Genomic DNA, 19,299 nt, shown 5'->3' on the forward strand with positions numbered 1-19,299 from the left:
ATTTAATAGATGTAAAGTTTTCGGCAGCATCTGACAGAGCTCACATTTACTGAGTACTTACCACTGTGACTTATTTATCTTTTGTATCTCTCTGTCTGCCTCCCCAAAAGAGCTTGACTTGAAAACAGTAAATAAATGGTCAGTTTTGACTTTTCACCATTGGGTATGGTATGTGATTTCCCTGTAATATTTTTTTCTGTTAGCAGGACTTTTTATCATTCAGCCCAAATTGACTTAAGCAGAAAAAAAAAGAAAGTTGGGGGTGGTGGCGCAGATTGCTGTTACATACAACTAATCCAGAGCTTCAAATGATGTTAGAGGGACTTTCTTTCCATTAAGTAATTCTGTTTTCCTCTCTATTGGCTTCATGACTAGGCGGGCTTTTTCTACTCTATAGACCCATTAGCTCCTGGCTCACATCCTCTTGTTAATCTTCAAATCCAGCAGAAATCTTATTTTTTCTTCCCAAGCAATCTAACAGAAGTCCCTGAACTGAGTTTATTTGCCTTCTTGGAACATGTGTTTATCCCTGAATCAGACTCCGTGGCCACAGTAGGAATGCTTTGATTGGCCAGGTCTGCTGGGACATCTGCTTTTCCCTGGAGCTGGGGGAGGGGATGGAGTCATATAACGTTCAGAATGGGGGACAGGTTGGGGCGCCTGGGTGGCTCAGTTGGTTAAGCGACTGCCTTCGGCTCAGGTCATGATCCTGGAGTCCCGGGATCGAGTCCCACATCAGGCTCCCTGCTCAGCAGGGAGTTTGCTTCTCCCTCTGACCCTCCTCCCTCTCATGCTCTCTGTCTCTCATTGTCTCTCTCGCAAATAAATAAAATCTTAAAAAAAAAAAAAAAAAAAAGAATGGGGGACAGGTAGTTCCTCAAAGGAAAATCAGGGTGCTGTTGTCAGAAACATGTTCATCATATTCCCCCTGCCCTTTTATTTTACTTTTGGCTTTTGAAATCTATGAAAAAAATGGACCATTTTACAATAATAATCCTTTAAACTATGTGGTAAATTGATTTACAATCTAGTTTGGATAATATATAAAGTAGTAGACGAAACAGTGATTTGGGATTTTTCTAATTGTACATCTGCCTTAAATGAGTTGTGTGACCACTGACAAACACTTGTCTTAAAATTGAGGAGGCTGGGATAAATCTTTAAGTATGCTTTGAGCTCTAATGTTCTATGATGTTCATGAAATTATGCCCATTATTGCCAGTCACTGTTAACTTTTTCTTTTTTTCCATCTGAAAGAGGAGAATGGTATATGTATGCCTTGACAAACTTTGAAATATCGTAAAATCTTTGATCTGTCACTTTAAAAAAAAAAAGAACACTGATAAAAGATGCCAGCTTTTCTGTAAATTCTCCTAGAATAAAACCCCCAGTTCCTTAATAGAACATGTTATGTTAGAAGAAAGTCAGGTTTTATCTTTTGCTCCCATCTTTCACCTCTGTTCCCCCTTGCCTTCATGTACAAGGAACAGGAGAAAGGAACTAATATTTGACTAGGATAGAGTTACTCTCAGGGTGACCTTGGAAGTTACATACTGAAGATGCAGAGCCATGCACCTGGGCTTTCTGAATGATTGTATGATATGTGACCTCTCCTGCCTCTCCACACATCATCAGTCCCCACCCATGATTTGAATCTGCCATGGACAGTTATATGAGCATGAAATAATCTTCTGTTGTGTTGTGACACTAGGCATTTGGTTTAATTTCCTACTGCAGCCCAATACAGCCTAATACAAAGTGTTTTGGATTTTGGAAGGGGATAATACCGGTTTGACATCACAAACTACAGCTGTACGTGTTGGCACACACTGTGTTTGTTTTATTTTCATTGAATTTCTTGCCAATTAATTTTATAAAATGCAAATTTCTGGCTTTTCTTAAAAAATTAGAAGAATTTGGCATTTCTTCCGCAAAATTAGAGGAACTGACAATGCTGAGACTTCATTTCCCTGTGAAGGTAGTTTTCTGGAGCAGAGTAGCAGTTGCCCTTATGCATACCCTTATGTGGCTGAGCTCTCAAGTTTTCTACACTCTCCACCACTGCTTTATAGTCCCTGACCTGGCTGGCTTCACTCATTGATTTTTCTTGACCTCTGTAGGTATTTGGATTTATATCCCTAATCTAAAGGATGAGCCACTCCACCAAATGCTCAGAGGTTGACCCTAAAACATAGTGACCATGAATACAAAAACTCGGGAACCTGCCTCACTTAGGAATAAATTCTGCTGTGGTATTTTAAAAGTTATATGTATAAAACTTGGTGGCTGGGGAGAAAACAGTCCTAATGCTCAGAAGCAGCTACATTATAGAATTCGGTGTGGGTCCTTTCCCAGAATTTTCTGTCAGAGAATTTGAAAATGGGAAATGTGAGTGAGTGATAAAGAAATTTGTGGTCCCAGCCAAGCTAAATCTGAGCAATCTGCCTCATGCTGTAGGCAGGACAAAAGTCAAGGTGTGTGGTGGGCCTTCACTGAGAGGGAATTTCTATCGCATGATTACATAGCAGGGACAAGTGCCAAGCAGCATGTGTTAACTTCTGTACTTTTCCTGTGTGGAGGAAAATAATGCTCTGTCCTGCTGCTCCTGGCACACTGAGCTTCAGTTCTTCTTAATTTAAATCCTATTAAATGTTTGGAGAAAAGACTGTGGAAACCTTCAGTCATTTGCCATCAAGAGTATCAAGATGGTAGGGAAGCACTAGGAGAAGAGCCCCTTGGGCATACCACCTTTCTACCCAGCTGCCTGCAAGAAACATTTACTTTTTCTCAAACAGAGAGAGCATCTAAATAGTAGTGGAGGGGGCAGTGGAGATTATTCAGAAGAGGCAGCAGGAAGACAATAACCTTATATATGTTCTGTTGTTGTTTAGATACGATCTTCTGGTCAGAAAGTACTCAGAATTCTGCCTTCCCTGTCTTTCTCCTGTCTCCTTGTCACCTAGACCACTCTACAGCACAATTCCCAGTCTCCCTGTCCAGCCTGGCTGTGGGGCTGCTCCCTTGGCTGTACCACAGAATATCCTGCCAAGCCCGCAGTATACGCTTGTTTGTGTTTGTGTGCACTTCTCACTTATTACTCTCTTAAATTCAATTAGTGCCCTCATGCCATGGGAGGCCAGCGTGCTCTCTGAGAGCAAGAAGGAAACAGCCCCTGAGCTTGTCTGTGGCTCTGTCTTGGCATATTCACGGAGTCCTTACCTCCTTCCCAATTTAAATTCAGTTCACGGTTAGGGTCACAAATCAGCAGTTGTTAGAATGTATTATGAAGAAATAAACATTTATCAAATTGCTTTTCGAGAAGGTGAATAATTTAGCAAAAGAAAAAAAAAGTACCACCACCATCACAACAAAATTGTGGTGCTGACTGACAATTTATTTTATTCCTCTGAGATGCTAGGAGCTGAAGCATGCTGAGTGAATATTGATTAGCTGGATGCAGATAAATGAATTCTTTGTGATTCTTGGGTTACTAACTTGTCGCCAATGAAGAGCCAAAAATACCATTTAAATGCTCCCACAGTAGTAGTACAGACCCTAGGATTTGCTGATGACCAATGTTGCTGGCTTGTTATTGCCAGCTTACTCTTTAATCACCATAGAACCACGAGTTTTTGCCGGAGTACTCAAGAGAGGCTTTTCTTTTTAGTCTGTTTGTGTGAAGCTGGATTCCTTCCTGGGGAATGTTTTTCCAAATATGTATTATTATTATCTTTCCTAATCTTTATTGAGTGCTTGAACTGGGTAGGCACCGTGGTATCTTTTTTATATAACTGATGTAATTTGGTCCTCTTAACAATGGGCTATGGTAGATTTTATTATTTTCCTTTTACTCATTGAGAAACTGATGCTCAGAGAGGGAAATTCACCTGCCCAGGGTCACTCAGCCTGTGAGTGGTAAGGAAAGGCTTGTATACACTCGTTCTAACTGCAGAATTGCTCATACAACTGTATTCCCTATTATTTAAAACACGAGCCACTCATGACTGGCTCTAAAACTATCTTCAATGAAAGTTCATGATTTAATGAGTCCATTAACAGCATCTCTCTTTTCAACAAATGGGAAATTAGTAGGACTTTTTCTAAACCTAAACAGAATCAGTAGCCTCTAGAAATTCACATAGGGAGACCTTCACATGTGAACAGAACCAGGCTGCTTATTTAACATTACATCTAACTCATTGGTTGCACATTAAGCACCTACTATGAATTCATGTGTGAGGGTGAAGGCAGGATATTCAGAGGTTATGGGCATTGGCATCAATTGCACGGTGTTGAAGTTGGAATATAGAATCCATCGCTTATTAGATATCTAACTTTGGTTAAGTGTCCTCAGCTGCCAGCCTAAGTCTCCTGAAGTCAGTGGGGTTGATGGTACTGACTGTGCCAGATATTTGCCTATTTGCTTTCAGAGGCATTCTTCAGCCTTCCACTGCTCTGCCCAGAATCACAGTGGGGACTGACCCCTGCAAGCTCCCTTGTTAGTAGGCTTGTTCTGGGGTAGGCCCATGGGAAGCACTGGTGGGAGAGCAGAGGTTTGGAGGAAGGGAGAAGTGAGAGTGTTTCTACCTCCCTCTGCTTCTTGGAGTCCCTGTGGCAGCTGCTGCTTCTCTTCCACGGCTCCTGTTCCCCCCTTGACAAGTCAGTTATGGCTTCAGCTTCCATCACTGGTGTTGACCCGTGGATTCTAGTGACATGCCTTCTTCCTTGTCTCTCTGGCCCTAAGGTAATAGCTTCCTGTTTTGGCTAAATTCTTGGTAGCCTTAACATCCCTGTTAGGCTTTGCAACTCTCTTACCACCTTTGTTAAGTTATTTTCTAGGTCAAATACACTTGGTTTGAAACACCTAGAGTGGTTTCTGTTTTCCTGACTAGACTGTGACTAATAAATCTGCTTTTTAGCACTTCTAGGATTAAGTAAAGAATGCATTTAAAGCACCTAGCATATAAGAGATGCTTAGTAAGCCTCAAAATGCTTAGGGATACAGGGATAGTAAGGAAGGTAAAAAAACAATAGAATTAAGACAAAGGAGATTTGTAACTGAGATAGTAGAAAGTGCTTTAGGTGAGAGCCTGGACACTGGCTTTTTTTTTTTTTTTAATTTCTGCCTCTGTGTTTAGCTATCTATGAGAGATTAGGGACCTTAAGTCCTAAGGCCTTAGCTTACCTACGTGTTCAGTAAGACATTTGGAAAATAAAAGATTTCTCAGCAACAAAAAGATAGTCAGATGAGGATAAATGGTAAAGATCAGGGAGAACTTCATGAAGGAGGGGCAGTTTGTCCAAGTCCTGAAGGATGACTAACCCAGAGGCACAGCCGGACTTGAAAGCTGGTCAGAGTATAAACATTCTAGGTAAGGGCATTAGAAAATACCACATTAGAAGGCCACACAGCTCTTTTTTTTTTTAAATTTTATTTTATTATGTTATATTAATCACCATACATTACATCATTAGTTTTTGATGTAGTGTTCCATGATTCATTGTTTGCGTATAATACCCAGTGCTCCATTCAGTACGTGCCCTCTTTAATACCCATCACCAGGCTAACCCATCCCCCCATCCCCCTCCCCTCTAGAACCCTCAGTTTGTTTCTCAGAGTCCATAGTCTCTCATGGTTCGTCTCCCCCTCCGATTTCCCCCCCTTCATTTTACCTTTCCTACTATCTTCTTTTTTTTTTTTTTTTTTTAAATATATAATGTATTATTTGTTTCAGAGGTACAGGTCTGTGATTCATCAGTCTTACACAATTCACAGTGCTCACCATAGCACATACTCTCCCCAATGTCTATCACCCAGCCACTCCATCCCTCCCACCCCCCACCACTCCAGCAACCCTCAGTTTGTTTCCTGAGATTAAGAATTCCTCATATCAGTGAGATCATATGATACATGTCTTTCTCTGATTGACTTATTTTGCTTAGCATAATACCCTCTAGTTCCATCCATGTCATTGCAAATGGCAAGATTTTGTCTTTTTTTGATGGCTGCAGGAAATGACAGATGTTGGCGAGGATGCGGAGAAAGGGGAACCCTCCTACACTGTTGGTGGGAATGCAAGCTGGTGCAGCCACTCTGGAAAACAGTATTGAGGTGCCACACAGCTCTTGACAGGTGCCAAGGAGGAGCAAGTCCATTGCAGATGTTTAAAAATCATCAATCAGGAGACAAGGAATAAGATGTGATAACATCCCCCAATTCCTCTCATACCCTTTCCTTCTCTTTCGCTTGTCACAAGCCCTAATCTTAAGAGTTGCTAACAAGAAATAACCATGAGGATTTCCAGCAAGTTCAGTTCTTTGATTTCTTTGTAAAGAAACTTGTCCTGTACTTCTGCTACTTATTGGATAGTTTGACATTCCAAAAGGACTCTCAAGAGAGATCATTCTTTGTATCCTGAATCAAATGAGAGTCTTGGTGGGTCATTGGATATTCAGACTTCTAGGTTGTATTTGTAACCTGAAGGGGACCCATGATAATAGCCTTTGCAGATATTCACAGAACCTTTTTAGTTAAGCAAGAAACTACAGTTGTCCCTCCTCAGCTGTGGTTTCTCTTTCTGTGGTTTCAGTTATCCACGGTCAGCTGTAATCTGGTTTGGAAGTAGATGATCCTCCTTCTGATACATTGTCAGAAGGTCAGTAATATTCTAATGCTATGTCACAATGCCCACGTCATTTACCTCACTTCATTTCATTATATGGGCATTTTGTCATCTCATATCACAAGAAGGGTGAGTACAGTAGAATAAGATGTTTTAAGTGAGCAAGAGACTATCTTCACATAACTTTTATTATAATATATTATTATAATTGTTCTATGTTATTATTGTTGTAATCTCTTATTATTCCTTAATTTATAAATTAAACTTTATGATAGGTATGTATGTGTAGGAAAAACCGGTATGTATAGTGGTCTGTACTCTTTGGGGTTTCAGGCATTCAACGGGGGTCTTAGGACATATCTTCCATGGATTAGCAGGGACTCTTGTATAAGCAGACATGTTTGGATTCCTGGGATAGAGATCTTCCTCTGGTGTTTTGACTTATTTTAATGTCCTGAGATGTATTTGAGTAAAAAACTCCAAACAACTCACAAGTTGAGAGATTGGCCTAGGATAGTTGTTTGGAAAGCTCTTCCTGTATTATCTTGGATGAATTAAAAATTTTGGTATTTGCAGTGGCCGTAGGCTAAGAAAATATATATGTGGTTGCAGAACATTTTTGCATCTGCAAGTGAAACCTGTCAGGTGTTGGATGCTGGTGTTTTCTCCTGTGGGCGTTCTCTCATGGTATTAACGAGGAAGGAGTTAAGTTAGAATGAGTGGGACTGAAGAAATGAGAACACACATTTCCAAAGAGCTGTTGCACTTTTCCATTTGAGCTTCCACTGCCAGATAACTTGGCAGGCACCAGCAACAGCTACTGCAGGACTAGAAAGTTACATGAATACCAGAGGGAAAAAACTGATTTGCTCACTAGGAGGCTCTATTAAGTGAACATCTGTTAACTGTAAAAATCTCATGCACCAAATGGGAAAATATAATGAAATTCAGAGCTTATGAGCAAATTAAAATCATAAAATACCAGTGTGTAGAAATCACTGTGTGTTTCACTATTCTGAAATTTACATGGAAACTTGGAACAAGGCAAAACAAAGTGGAAACACTTAAGATTATTTACTGTGGGTATAGAATAGAGTTATCCTTTGCTTTGGAAGAAAGCAGGCAGTTGGGAGGAAAATGTGCTCCGTGAGGAAGTTCATATGAAAAGCTCCCCAGCTAATAACTGTTGACACAATAAAAGATTGTGGCTCTGCAGTAGGAGGGTTCTTGTCAGAACAAGGAAAGTCTGGGACTTGGCTCTATCCTTTGCAGAGTTGGGGACTGTTAGAGATTTGTGCTGTCCAGATGCTACTGAAATCCTAAAGGAGGGAAGGGAAGGAGCAGGGAATGTATGGTTTTTCCATATGGTGTGTGCCCAAGAAAAATGCATTAGTAATGTGTATGGAGGAATTACATATAAAATGCTCATATCCTTTGGTGCATTGAATACAAAGAACAATGCCAGGGCAAGCTTCACATTGGGAATTTTGTGCATGCCCACAGTTGTGGAAATTCCGTTAGCTGTTTCCTTGGTTGTTTTGAATTGTAACCATCCTAGACTAGGTAACAAGAGAAAAACACAGGTTAACTAGAAAGAACAGATCTATGTCGAAGATAGTGTGAGGTCAGTTTAATTTCAATACTACATAAATCCCTGTGGCCCCTTGGGTGTTTGTTATATTAATGGCTTTGAACATTTTAGCAGTGGCATTGGAGTTATTTAATCTTGTGATTATCTTCGCTGATTTCCTATGGGAGCAAAGGAGGGGTAGGGAGTTAACAAGGGGATGTGAAGCATAACAGAGGGGTCAAAGGTACGTAGCACAAGAGAAAAATTTTGATTATTGTCAGGTGCATATAAATGGAATGGGCTTCTGGAAAAATGTGCTTTGCCCCACGTTTTGCTGAGCTCTAATTGGAGACCTAGCTTCCCTAATTGTGTGGTGAGGTCTAGTTACTGTAGTTAAGAGGGAAGCTGTATATCAGAGGGCAGAGGGTAAAGCTTTTAAATAAGGCTTCTTTCCCAAATGCCTAAGCAAGAAATTGGAACAAATATACTGTAGAGCTAAAAAGTCTTAAAGTGCCTCTTAAATCTTTACTACAATTACCATAATATAGAATAATAGAGCTGATACTATTTTTAAAAGCTTTTGAAGGTTGCAAGTAGCAGCCATAAATTGTGGGTTGCAGAAAATCTGTAACTGTAGTTTTTCAGAGGCTTTTCATTTTAATGAAAGAGAAAAGGTTTTAATAAAACCGGAGAGAACTAATAGGAGACATTGGGAGGTAATGGGAATGTCTACTTAGCTCTAGAAGTGCAAAGGAGTCTAAATGATTGGTGAGTGTGTGCTTACTTAAAAAAAAAAAAATCAGATTCTCTTTCATGGCCACATTTGGGGACATTCAGGTAAGTTTGATTTATTAAGTCAACAACATGGAGGTAGCCAAGCATGAGAGCAAGAAATAATCTGACACTAGCTGAAATGTAAGTAGTTTGGAGAAAATGAGGCAGATATTCTGGCTCCTTTTTGAAGGAAAGCACAAAATGCCGTTAGGATACTTTGCTGTAAAGAGAAACTGAGTACCAATGACCTGATTGGCCTGGAGAAAATTGTTTCCAAGTCTGTTGAGATTTGTTATGGGTGCGAGTTCTGGAAGAAAAACTTTTGGTCATGATAGGATGTTTACAGATGGCTTCCCTCCCCTACACATTTCTACAAATAGAAGAAATAAGGGAGGGAATAAAGAAACCTCACGCAATACATTGTCCTGCCTCTACATTTTTTGCTGTCATCACAGCAAGTTGAGCTGGTAAGACACCATTTGAGGCTCCATGTACCAAATTTCCTTAACAAACCCATTTGCTTGTAATAACATTGTTCTCTCAACTGTCAACTTATCATTGACTTTCAGTTGATGTATTATGGATACATCAGGCATTAATCATTGATATCAGAAAGGAGTGTTGTTCTTGATTAGGTATCTAATTGTGATACATAGTGAGAGTGGTGGTGCTGGTGGTTCTGCTGGTGCTGGTGGTTCTGCTGGTGCTGGTTATGATGGTGGTGGTGGTTGGGGCAGGGGGCACCCACCCAGAGCATCTCAGGTAGCAGGAGATATTAATTTACCTGAAAAAAGTGACTTCTAAGTGGAGTTTTGTTGGATGAGTTGGATAGGGATGAAAGGAAGGTGGGGAGAGGGTGATAGTGAGGAAGGAAGAAGGATGGAGGGCTAAGACATGGCATGTGTGGTTGGGAAAAGAAACATTTGAGGTGGAAAGGTGAGGAGAAGTCAGATCATAATGGTGGTGAACTGATGATGCCCAGGAAGGTGCCTGATGCCCAGGATCTTTTAAGAAATATTTACTGGAAGAGTTAGTATCTGGCCAGTTGTTGGGTTTTAATTACTAAATATAGTAATCAGAAGCATCTCAGTTTCATCCAAGTTTTGCCATTTTCATTTTTACTGATAATGTTAAAGTATACATATGTTTCTTTCTTTTACTCATGCTATTCTTTATCCACATATTTTTTTCCAAACCATCTTTTTAGACAGTACCGGTACTATCTTCTCCACAGAGCTTTCTCTGGTATTCCCTATAGGATGTAAATATTCTCTCATCTTCTATGATGGACTCTTGGTATCATTCATGCGTCTTTTCTCTTATGATCTTGTTAGTGCAGTTATTTATGATTCTCTCTTTTCCCTTATGTGATTTTAATCTCTGTGAGAGAAGATAATTGGATTTTTTTATTTCTCCAACTACCTAGCACAAGATTGAAGCTTAATATATATTTATTTAAATGAATAAAAATTGGTTAGTAGATCTCATCAAAGGATCTTGTATAAGGAGGGTCCCTGTTTTTTTTTTTCCTGTTTTCTCGTTTCTGTTAATTGCATGCTATTATTTTGAAAAAAAGTACATTAGTAACTCACTCATCTAGCATGTATTTAGTGAACATCTGTGTGTCTGTGCTGAGATACAAAGATGAGTAAGAGTAAGATGTGGTCTGTGGACTCTAAGGTCCCACATTTAAGCAAGAGAAGAAAGAGGGGCACTTAATAATTATAATGAGAAGCACTAAAAAAAGAGACATGTACGGTGTGTTTTCGGAAGACAAAGAAAGGACTAAATCTGCCTGGAAAAGACATCATAGCAGATGCACAGGTATTTGTGACTCACTATTTCTTGTATTATCCCTTTATTTATGAACTCCAAAGTTAAAGGGCAGACAGTATTTTTTTTAAATTTTATTTTATTATGTTATGTTAATCACCATACATTACATCATTAGTTTTTGATGTAGTGTTCCATGATGCATTGTTTGCATATAACACCCAGTGCTCCATGCAGTACGTGCCCTCTTTAATACCCATCACCAGGCTAACCCATCCCCCCATCCCCCTCCCCTCTAGAACACTCAAGTTGTTTCTCAGAGTCCATAGTCTCTCATGGTTCGTCTCCCCCTCTGATTCCCCGCCTTCATTTTACCCTTCCTACTATCTTCTTTCTTTTCTTTTCTTTCTTTTTTTTTTTTTTTAACATATAATGTATTATTTGTTTCAGAGGTACAGGTCTGTGATTCATCAGTCTTACATAATTCACAGCCCTCACCATGGCACATACCCTCCCCAGTGTCTATTACCCAGCCACCCCATCCCTCCCACCCCCCACCACTCCAGCAACCCTCAGTTTGTTTCCTGAGATTAAGAATTCCTCATATCAGTGAGATCATATGATACATGTTTTTCTCTGATTGACTTATTTTGCTCAGCATAATACCCTCCATTCCATCCACGTTGTTGCAAATGGCAAGATTTTGGTTTTTCCTTGATGGCTGCATAATATTCCATTGTATATATATGCCACATCTTCTTTATCCATTCATCTCTCGATGGACATCTTGGCTCTTTCCATAATTTGGCTATTGTGGACATTGCTGCTGTAAACATTGGGGTGCACGTACCCCTTCAGATCACTACATTTGTATCTTTGGGGTAAAAACCCAGTAATGCAATTGCTGGGTCGTAGGGTAGCTCTATTTTCAACTTTTTGAGGAAACTCCATACTGTTTTCCAGAGTGGCTGCATCAGCTTGCATTCCCACCAACAGTGGAGGAGGGTTCCCTTTCTCCGCATCCTTGCCAACATCTGTCGTTTCCTGACTTGTTAATTTTATCCATTCTGACTGGTGTGAGGTGGTATCTCATTGAGGTTTTGATTTGGATTTCCCTGATGCCGAGCGATGTTGAGCACTTTTTCATGTGTCTGTTGGCCATTCGGATGTCTTCTTTGGAAAAATGTCTGTTCATGTCTTCTGCCCATTTCTTGATTGGATTATTTGTTCTTTGGGTGTTGAGTTTGATAAGTTCTTAATAGATTTTGGATACTAGCCCTTTATCTGATATGTCATTTGCAAATATCTTCTCCCATTCTCTTGGTTGTCTTTTGGTTTTGTTGACTGTTTTCTTTTGCGGTGCAAAAGCTTTTTATCTTGATGAGCTCCCAGTAGTTCATTTTTGCCCTTGCTTCCCTTGCCTTTGGTGATGTTTCTAGGAAGAAGTTGCTGCGGCTGAGGTCGAAGAGGTTGCTGCCTGTGTTCTCCTTTAGTTTTTTGATGGACTCCTGTCTCACATTTAGGTCTTTCAACCATTTTGAGAGAGAGAGGGAGAGAAAGCGAGGGGAGGAGCAGAGGGAGAGGGACAAGCAGACTCTGTGCTGAGCATGGAGCCCGATGTGGGGCCAAATCCCACAACCCTGAGATCATGACCTGACTGAAATCAAGACTCAGACACATAACTGACTGAGCCATCCAGGCGCCCCAAGAAATGTAAATAGGTTTTTAACTTATTCTACCTACCCTCAGTGTTTTTATTATTTTGTAAAACCCAATTTGTACACCTCTGGACTAGAGAATAAATCCCATATTCTCTTGTCTATAGAGTTCAAAGCCTTCTGAGATCTCACTTCTATTTGATGGCTCACCTGTAATTTTCTATCCTGTAGATTTTTTCATATTATTCATTCTACATAGAATACTCTTCTCCCTCCTTTCCTCGGTTTTTCCTCATCTGGTTCTCAAAATTCCACTCATCCTTCAAGTCATAAGACCTGACTGAATAGCAAATGTTGGTTGATTGGAAGATCTTCTGTTCATTTCTTTTGGTGTATCTTTCTTTTCTTTTTTTTTTAAGATTTTATTTATTTATTTGTCAGAGAGAGAGAGCACAAACAGGGGAAGCAGCAGGCAGAGGGAGAAGCAGGCTCCCTGCTGAGCAAGGAGCCTGATGCGGGACTTGATGCCAGGACCCTGGGGTCATGACCTGAACCGAAGGCAGACATTTAACCGACTGAGCCACCCAGGTGTCCCATTGGTGTACCTTTCTTAACTTGTAATTATATATCCATTTATTTGTTGACCTGTTTATTTGTATTTATGACTAGACCAAGACCCACAAATGGGGACTACCACCATTAAATATATGTTTGCACCTAGGTCAATGACTAGCATAAAATAAGTGCTTTATAACCGTTTATCAATGATTCATCATCCCACCTAGCTGTAATTAATATTTTCCTTTTCTGTTCTCAAAATCTGTATTTATATAGAGTAGGTACTCAATAACTATTGAATTAGAATAAGGTTCAGTAAGTAGCTCAGGCTTTTTGTTTTTTGTTTTTTGTTTTTTGCTTTGTCGTTAGATCTGACCCAGTGGTAAAGGCGCAAGTGGAATTTTGATTGCTGGAGTGTCGTATAGTTGAGATGGAAAGTTATTTGGAAGTGTGCCTGATGCTGAGCATCAAATCTTTAGTTGTTCACTTACCACAGTCATGTCTGTATATGTTATTTCACAGCAATGTGCAAATTGCTTATGACTGTACCCAGTAGAATGGTACTCTATCTGAGCTCATTTGCAGCAGTTTAAAAACAAACTCCAGAGCCCAATATCACAACTGTTTTCTTCCTTTTTGATCTTACCTCATTAGGGGACAGGGTAAGGGTTGTATAATGTGCTGAAATCTGTCAATACTTTGTGTTTCTTATTCATTAAAACCTTCAGATGCTGTTTTCCTAGTGGCTCCATTTACCAGGGAGGGCGAGGAGAAAAACACTAAGCAGGTGTTCTTGACTTGAAAAACAGCAATTTCAAGCAACTCACAAGGGGGGAAGTTGGAAATTTTCAGATTCTGAAGTTGTCACTGGGAGATAAATTTGGGTTACACATTTGCCTCTCATAAACAGACTTTCTTTAACATAAATTTCTGCAGTGCATGAGACACCTGATTTCTCTGGGGGCAGACGTGCTTCACGGAGCAATCGTGCTGCAAAGAGATAGTGTATATTTTCCTAGCCTTCTTCCAAATGCACAAAAATGAGCTGGAGGAGTAATATGCTGAGCTGCTAATATGGAATTCTAGCTTCCCCTGGCAGGCAGTAAAATACCTATGGTAAATATTTGGCTTGATTGATGGGAAAGTGTCTGAATTTTGAGTAACCTAAATTCAAGCTTAAATGTTTCTGTAATACCATAAGAAGATTATTTGTCAAATAAACAATGAGGTACATTAGGTATCGTATACAGAAGATTGCATAGTACTGTGTTTGCTTCTGAGGTAGCAGCTATCTGAAGCAAGGGGAAAGTTGGAAGAGATAATTCTTATAGCACTTTTTCTTAAAATGTGGTCCCCAAGCCAGTTGCATTAGCACTACATGGTAGCTTGTTAGAAATGCGTATTCCTGGGGTGCCTGGGTGGCTTAGTGGGTTAAGCTTTCCGCTCAGGTCTTGATCCCAGGATTCTGGGATTGAGCCCTGCGTCACTTCCCTGCTCAGTGTGGAGTCTGCTTCTCCCTCTATTGCTCCCCCAGCTTGTGCTCTCTCCCTCTCTCTCTCAAGTAAAATAAATAAAATCTTAAGAAAAATGCATATTCCTGAGCCGCAGTCTAGAAATATTGAATCAGAAATTCTGGGAGTGGAGTCTAGCAATCTGTTTTAGCAAGTGCTTCAGGGAATTTTGATACATGCAAAAGTTGGAGAACCATTGTTCTGACAGCATTTGATTCATTAATTCATTCAACAAATATGTATTGGGTATCTAATAAATTCTAGACTTTCTTTTTAGGCACTAATAGTACAGCAGCGTGAACAAATAGTCAAACTCTTGTTTTCTTGCAGCTTATAGTCTGGTGAGCAATCTGGGAAAGTCAAAGGAAACGAGGAATTAATTAGTTTGCGTATATCATTTTGGGTTCTGCAGGATGCCCTTTTTAGTGACCATGATGTTTGAGGCAGGCTTGACAGAATTTGCAGTGTAAGCATTTGGGAACTGAAATGAACTTCATTTTATAGGTTAACTACTTTCCCTTTCATGGCCAGCTCTCCTGGGACTGGTTTAAAAATCTCTATCTAGATGTTCAAGATCCATGACTTACCTAAATGGGTAGCTGATCTATTTGTTAATTATCTCTCTGTGCTTGGCTTTCTACTATGGGCAGTATGAATTGACTGGCATGATTTCCAACATCTGGGCTCTTACTTTACATAGGATTATCATTGAACCAAATGGTATAAAGGACATACAACAGACATATAGCAGTTAATAGAAAGATGCCTTAGATATTAAATAAGTATGAATAAACATTATTATCATGAAAAATTGGAGGAATAGTGGGTCCTGAGCATTTGGTATTAGGTAGGCTAGAATCAGTAGGAATTTGTTACCTTTCATCAAAAGTTTTTTTTCCTCAACTTTGAAGATTTTCATAATAAAACATGCAAATAAATCAAAAGACAAGTACAATGAACACCTATATAATATCCTTTAAGATTTACCATCTATACTTCCTCTTTCTCTCTCTCCCTACATACACACACAGATTTTTGCCATCCCATTTGAAAGCTTAAGTTGCACAGATTAAAAAATTTCACTCATTAACAATTCTGTCTGGATCTCTTAAGACTAAGGACATTTGCCTAAGTTACTACAATGTCATTATCATTCCTAAGAAAATAACAATTCCATAAATCAGAATCTCCCCACTTTCTTTTCTCCACAACATTGACTTATTGAAGAGTTCAAGTCAATTACTATGTATTGTCTTCCAGATTCTTGATTTGCCTTGATTTCCTCTTGGTGTTATTTAACGTGTACCTCTATTCTCTGAACTTACTGTGCACCAAAATTTAGGTCTAGAGGCTTGATTGGATTTCACCTAATGGTTGTTTGAATGTCTGTAATGTGCCAGTCACAGCTCACTGAGCTAAACAGACAGTCTTGCTCACATGAAGCTCAAATTCTATTTAGGGAAGACATATATTAAACAGACAGAAACCTATATAAAGATAATTTCCTTTAATGGTAAATGCTTTGATGAAAATTAAATATGATGTGACAGTGACTTAGTAACAGTTGGTGACAGGGGATAACCAAGCAAGACCTCTTTGTGGAGACGATATTTGAGCTGTGATCTGAATGGAAATAACAGGAAGTGGGGGAGAGGGGCAAAGAATGTCAATTTGCTAAACCCACTGAAGGAAACAGAGATTTCCTGGAAGATGCTGAATTTCATGAGTTTGTTGAATGAAGGAAGGGAAATCTTTGGAAATATTTGACAATTTTAGGAGGATAATCATATGAGTCATTGGACGGGGTTCGTGAGAAGTCTTGATCAATCAGATAATAATTCCAGTGAATTGTGGAGCCTATTCCCTTTTGTTAGTAACTGCACATATATACCTGGCTGGCTGCAGTGATGCCAACACAATGGACACAAAGAGAAAGTAAAAAAAGTCATCAGGAAACATAATTCAAATTTGTTGAGTACTGTTGATAATGTTTATCCTTGCAAGTTCCTGAAATGCCATACAGAACTACATTGGGACTTGTATGCCAGAAAAATCCAGTGTTGCACTGTGGATAGTAGGGAAGGTTGGAATTATTTTTAGTTCTTCTGCCATGTTTATCATTCTTCCTTTCTCTTCAAAATGTGTGTCCTTCTATTATTCAGGTCTGTTTTTATGACTTGCTGGAGTCCACTCTGGATGCATTTATGAATGTAACTGTATTAAACATATGCAGATAAATATGAGTAATGACATTTATAGTGAATACAGAGGGGAACTGAAGAAGGTGTTTTTCTGAACAGTTTTCATTTGGCTTCTTGGCAGAAAAGCAGTATAAAACTGGGTATTCAAGTGCCCTTGTATGCCATAATAGTGCAGTGCATAATTGTCTCAGATGAAATATCCACCTACCTACATAGTACACATCTAGTAGGAGATATCTGGTCCATGGTTGATTTCTTAGCTAGCATTTGACATGGCCCATGGGTGAGGTTTTTAACACCTTTCAGAGAGATTAAAGGAAATGCTATCTCCGGAAGTACATGGAGAGGGAGCCGACTAAGCTCTGGCTGTTGAAAAGAGAATCCTCAGAGAGAGAAACGCTGGAGCAACTGACATTCCTCATAGCTGTTCCTCATAACTGTTCCTCACAATAGGCCTCAGTCTGCCCATCTGTGAAACCCATCTGTGAAATGTATTTATTGAAAATGCTTGATGAATTGATGTGTCAGGAAAAACAACTAAAAAAGAAGACATTCACTAGTCATGTAGTATTTCTAGGGATTTGTAATCAATGCTTATGGTTCTGTGCAAGTTGAATTCTGTTTTTGATTTATGTCTTTCTCAGCAAAATGCTGTATGTGTGCATGCATGTAGGTACTTGTGCTTACCCTTGAGAAGGACCAAAGAGGATGAATACATTATTCCATTATAATACAAACACATTTCAGAAGAATTTACATACTTTCAAAAGGCCATAGTATGAAGCATTGCTGTCCAATAAAATTTCAGGGATTATGGAAATATTCTATATATGCATTGTCCTGTACAGTAGCCACTATTCACATGTGGCTGTGGAGCACTTGAAATGTGGCTGGTATGAAGGAGGAACTGAATTTTTAACTTAATTTAATTAATTTAAATAGCCACATATAGTTGGTGCGTAACATTTTAGACAGAGTAGGTTTAAAGAGCTGTTGAGGGGCGCCTGGGTGGCTCAGTTGGTTAAGCGACTGCCTTAGGCTCAGGTCATGATCCTGGAGTCCCAGGATCGAGTCCCACATCGGGCTCCCTGCTCGGCAGGGAGTCTGCTTCTCCCTCTGACCCTCCTCCCTCTCATGCTCTCTGTCTCTCATTCTCTCTCTCTCAAATAAATAAATAAAATCTTTAAAAAAAAATAAAGAGCTGTTGAAATGCTTTTAAAAGTCAGCAACTGGGGCGCCTGGGTGGCTCAGTCGTTAAGCATCTACCCTTGGCTCGGGTCATGGTCCCAGGGTCCTGGGATCGAGCCCCGCATCGGGCTCCCTGCTCCGCAGGAAGCCTGCTTCTCCCTCTCCCACTCCCCCTGCTTGTGTTCCCTCTCTTGCTATGTCTCTGTCAAATAAAATCTTAAAAAAATAAAATAAAAGTCAGCAACTGGTTATTCAGTCTGCCAGCTTGATTTTTTTATTCTTGGATTCTGGTTATTAGTATATTTTCTTGTGTTTAAATGTGCACCAGTTCCCACTCCGCTGCCACTTCCTTTGCCCTCCTGGATTTACACACACCCACACCCACGCCCACACCCCCCCCCCCACACACACTTCCTTATTGCTAAGCATTACATTTGTTTTATATCCACAGTTCTTGAGGCAGTACTATGTACATATTATGCTGCATCAAAGTTTTCAGCATTTGTTCTCCTTTAAAATTGAGAACAGGTTGTTAACCCTGATTTAGATTCTCAAAGGTAATTGATGTCTTCCATGGTGGCCAAATCCTACTCCTTAACCTTCTGGTACTATCTCCACCATTATCAGCCCTTGCCTTAAGATTGCTCTTTAGCCTCTTTGTTGCTGCAATATCTTGAGTGTCTTTTTCCATTGGTCTTTTTCTCTTTTTTCCAGTGTCCTTCAACATTATGGATATTTCCTACAGCTCAGATTTACTCTCCTGGATTCAGCCAAAAGCTCTGATTAAGTTTTTTTTAAGGAAATATATCTAATCCTGATCTCTTCAATGGTCTGTCTGAAAATCTCACACTTTCTCCTTGAATTTTCTTGTTTGATGTGTAAAAATCCAAGTTTAATATTAAAACTACTTATAATTTGATTAATAATCAAAATTAACCCCCCATTCTGTGTTGAAAATGCACCACTATGTTTCCTGTTACCCAAAGTTGAAGGCTTGGTCATCCTTACTTTCCACATTTTTTTATTCTCCTTCTCAATTAGGTCAATATATGCTGGCAATTCTTTCTTTTTTTTAAATAAAATATGTAATGTTTCATGAATTTGCATGTCATCCTTGCTGAGCAGCCATGCTAATCTCTGTATCATTCTAATTTTAGTGTGTACTCCTGAAGCAAGTACAGTTTTTCCTTCCTAATGGATGTTGGGTTATAACTAGTTTCCTTTTCCACTGCCCATATCTTGGCTTAGGTCTTCTTTGGCTTTTGTGTGAATTATTTCAGTCCCCTAATTGGACTTAATTACCTTCAGTCTCAGTTGAGGTTGTACTAACTATTCCATTTCTATCTTATCTGCTTTTTCTGCATGATCCTACTCTCTGGGTATGTTGGCTTAACCCACTCTTGCAGAATCATTCTTACTTTTCCAACAATATGCTTTTGCTTG

At 39.5% G+C, this 19,299-nt stretch overlaps 1 non-coding gene across 1 annotated transcript; it reads right to left on the reverse strand.

The window, feature by feature from the left end:
• Positions 1-18,933: 18,933 nt before the first annotated feature.
• Positions 18,934-19,033, reverse strand: LOC118542792 (U6 spliceosomal RNA). The gene has a single exon (XR_004920785.1). It is a non-coding gene; the product is annotated as a U6 spliceosomal RNA (small nuclear RNA).
• Positions 19,034-19,299: the final 266 nt, after the last annotated feature.

This window comes from Halichoerus grypus, chromosome 2, assembly GCF_964656455.1.
Source record: "Halichoerus grypus chromosome 2, mHalGry1.hap1.1, whole genome shotgun sequence".
Taxonomy (NCBI): Eukaryota; Metazoa; Chordata; class Mammalia; order Carnivora; family Phocidae; genus Halichoerus; species Halichoerus grypus.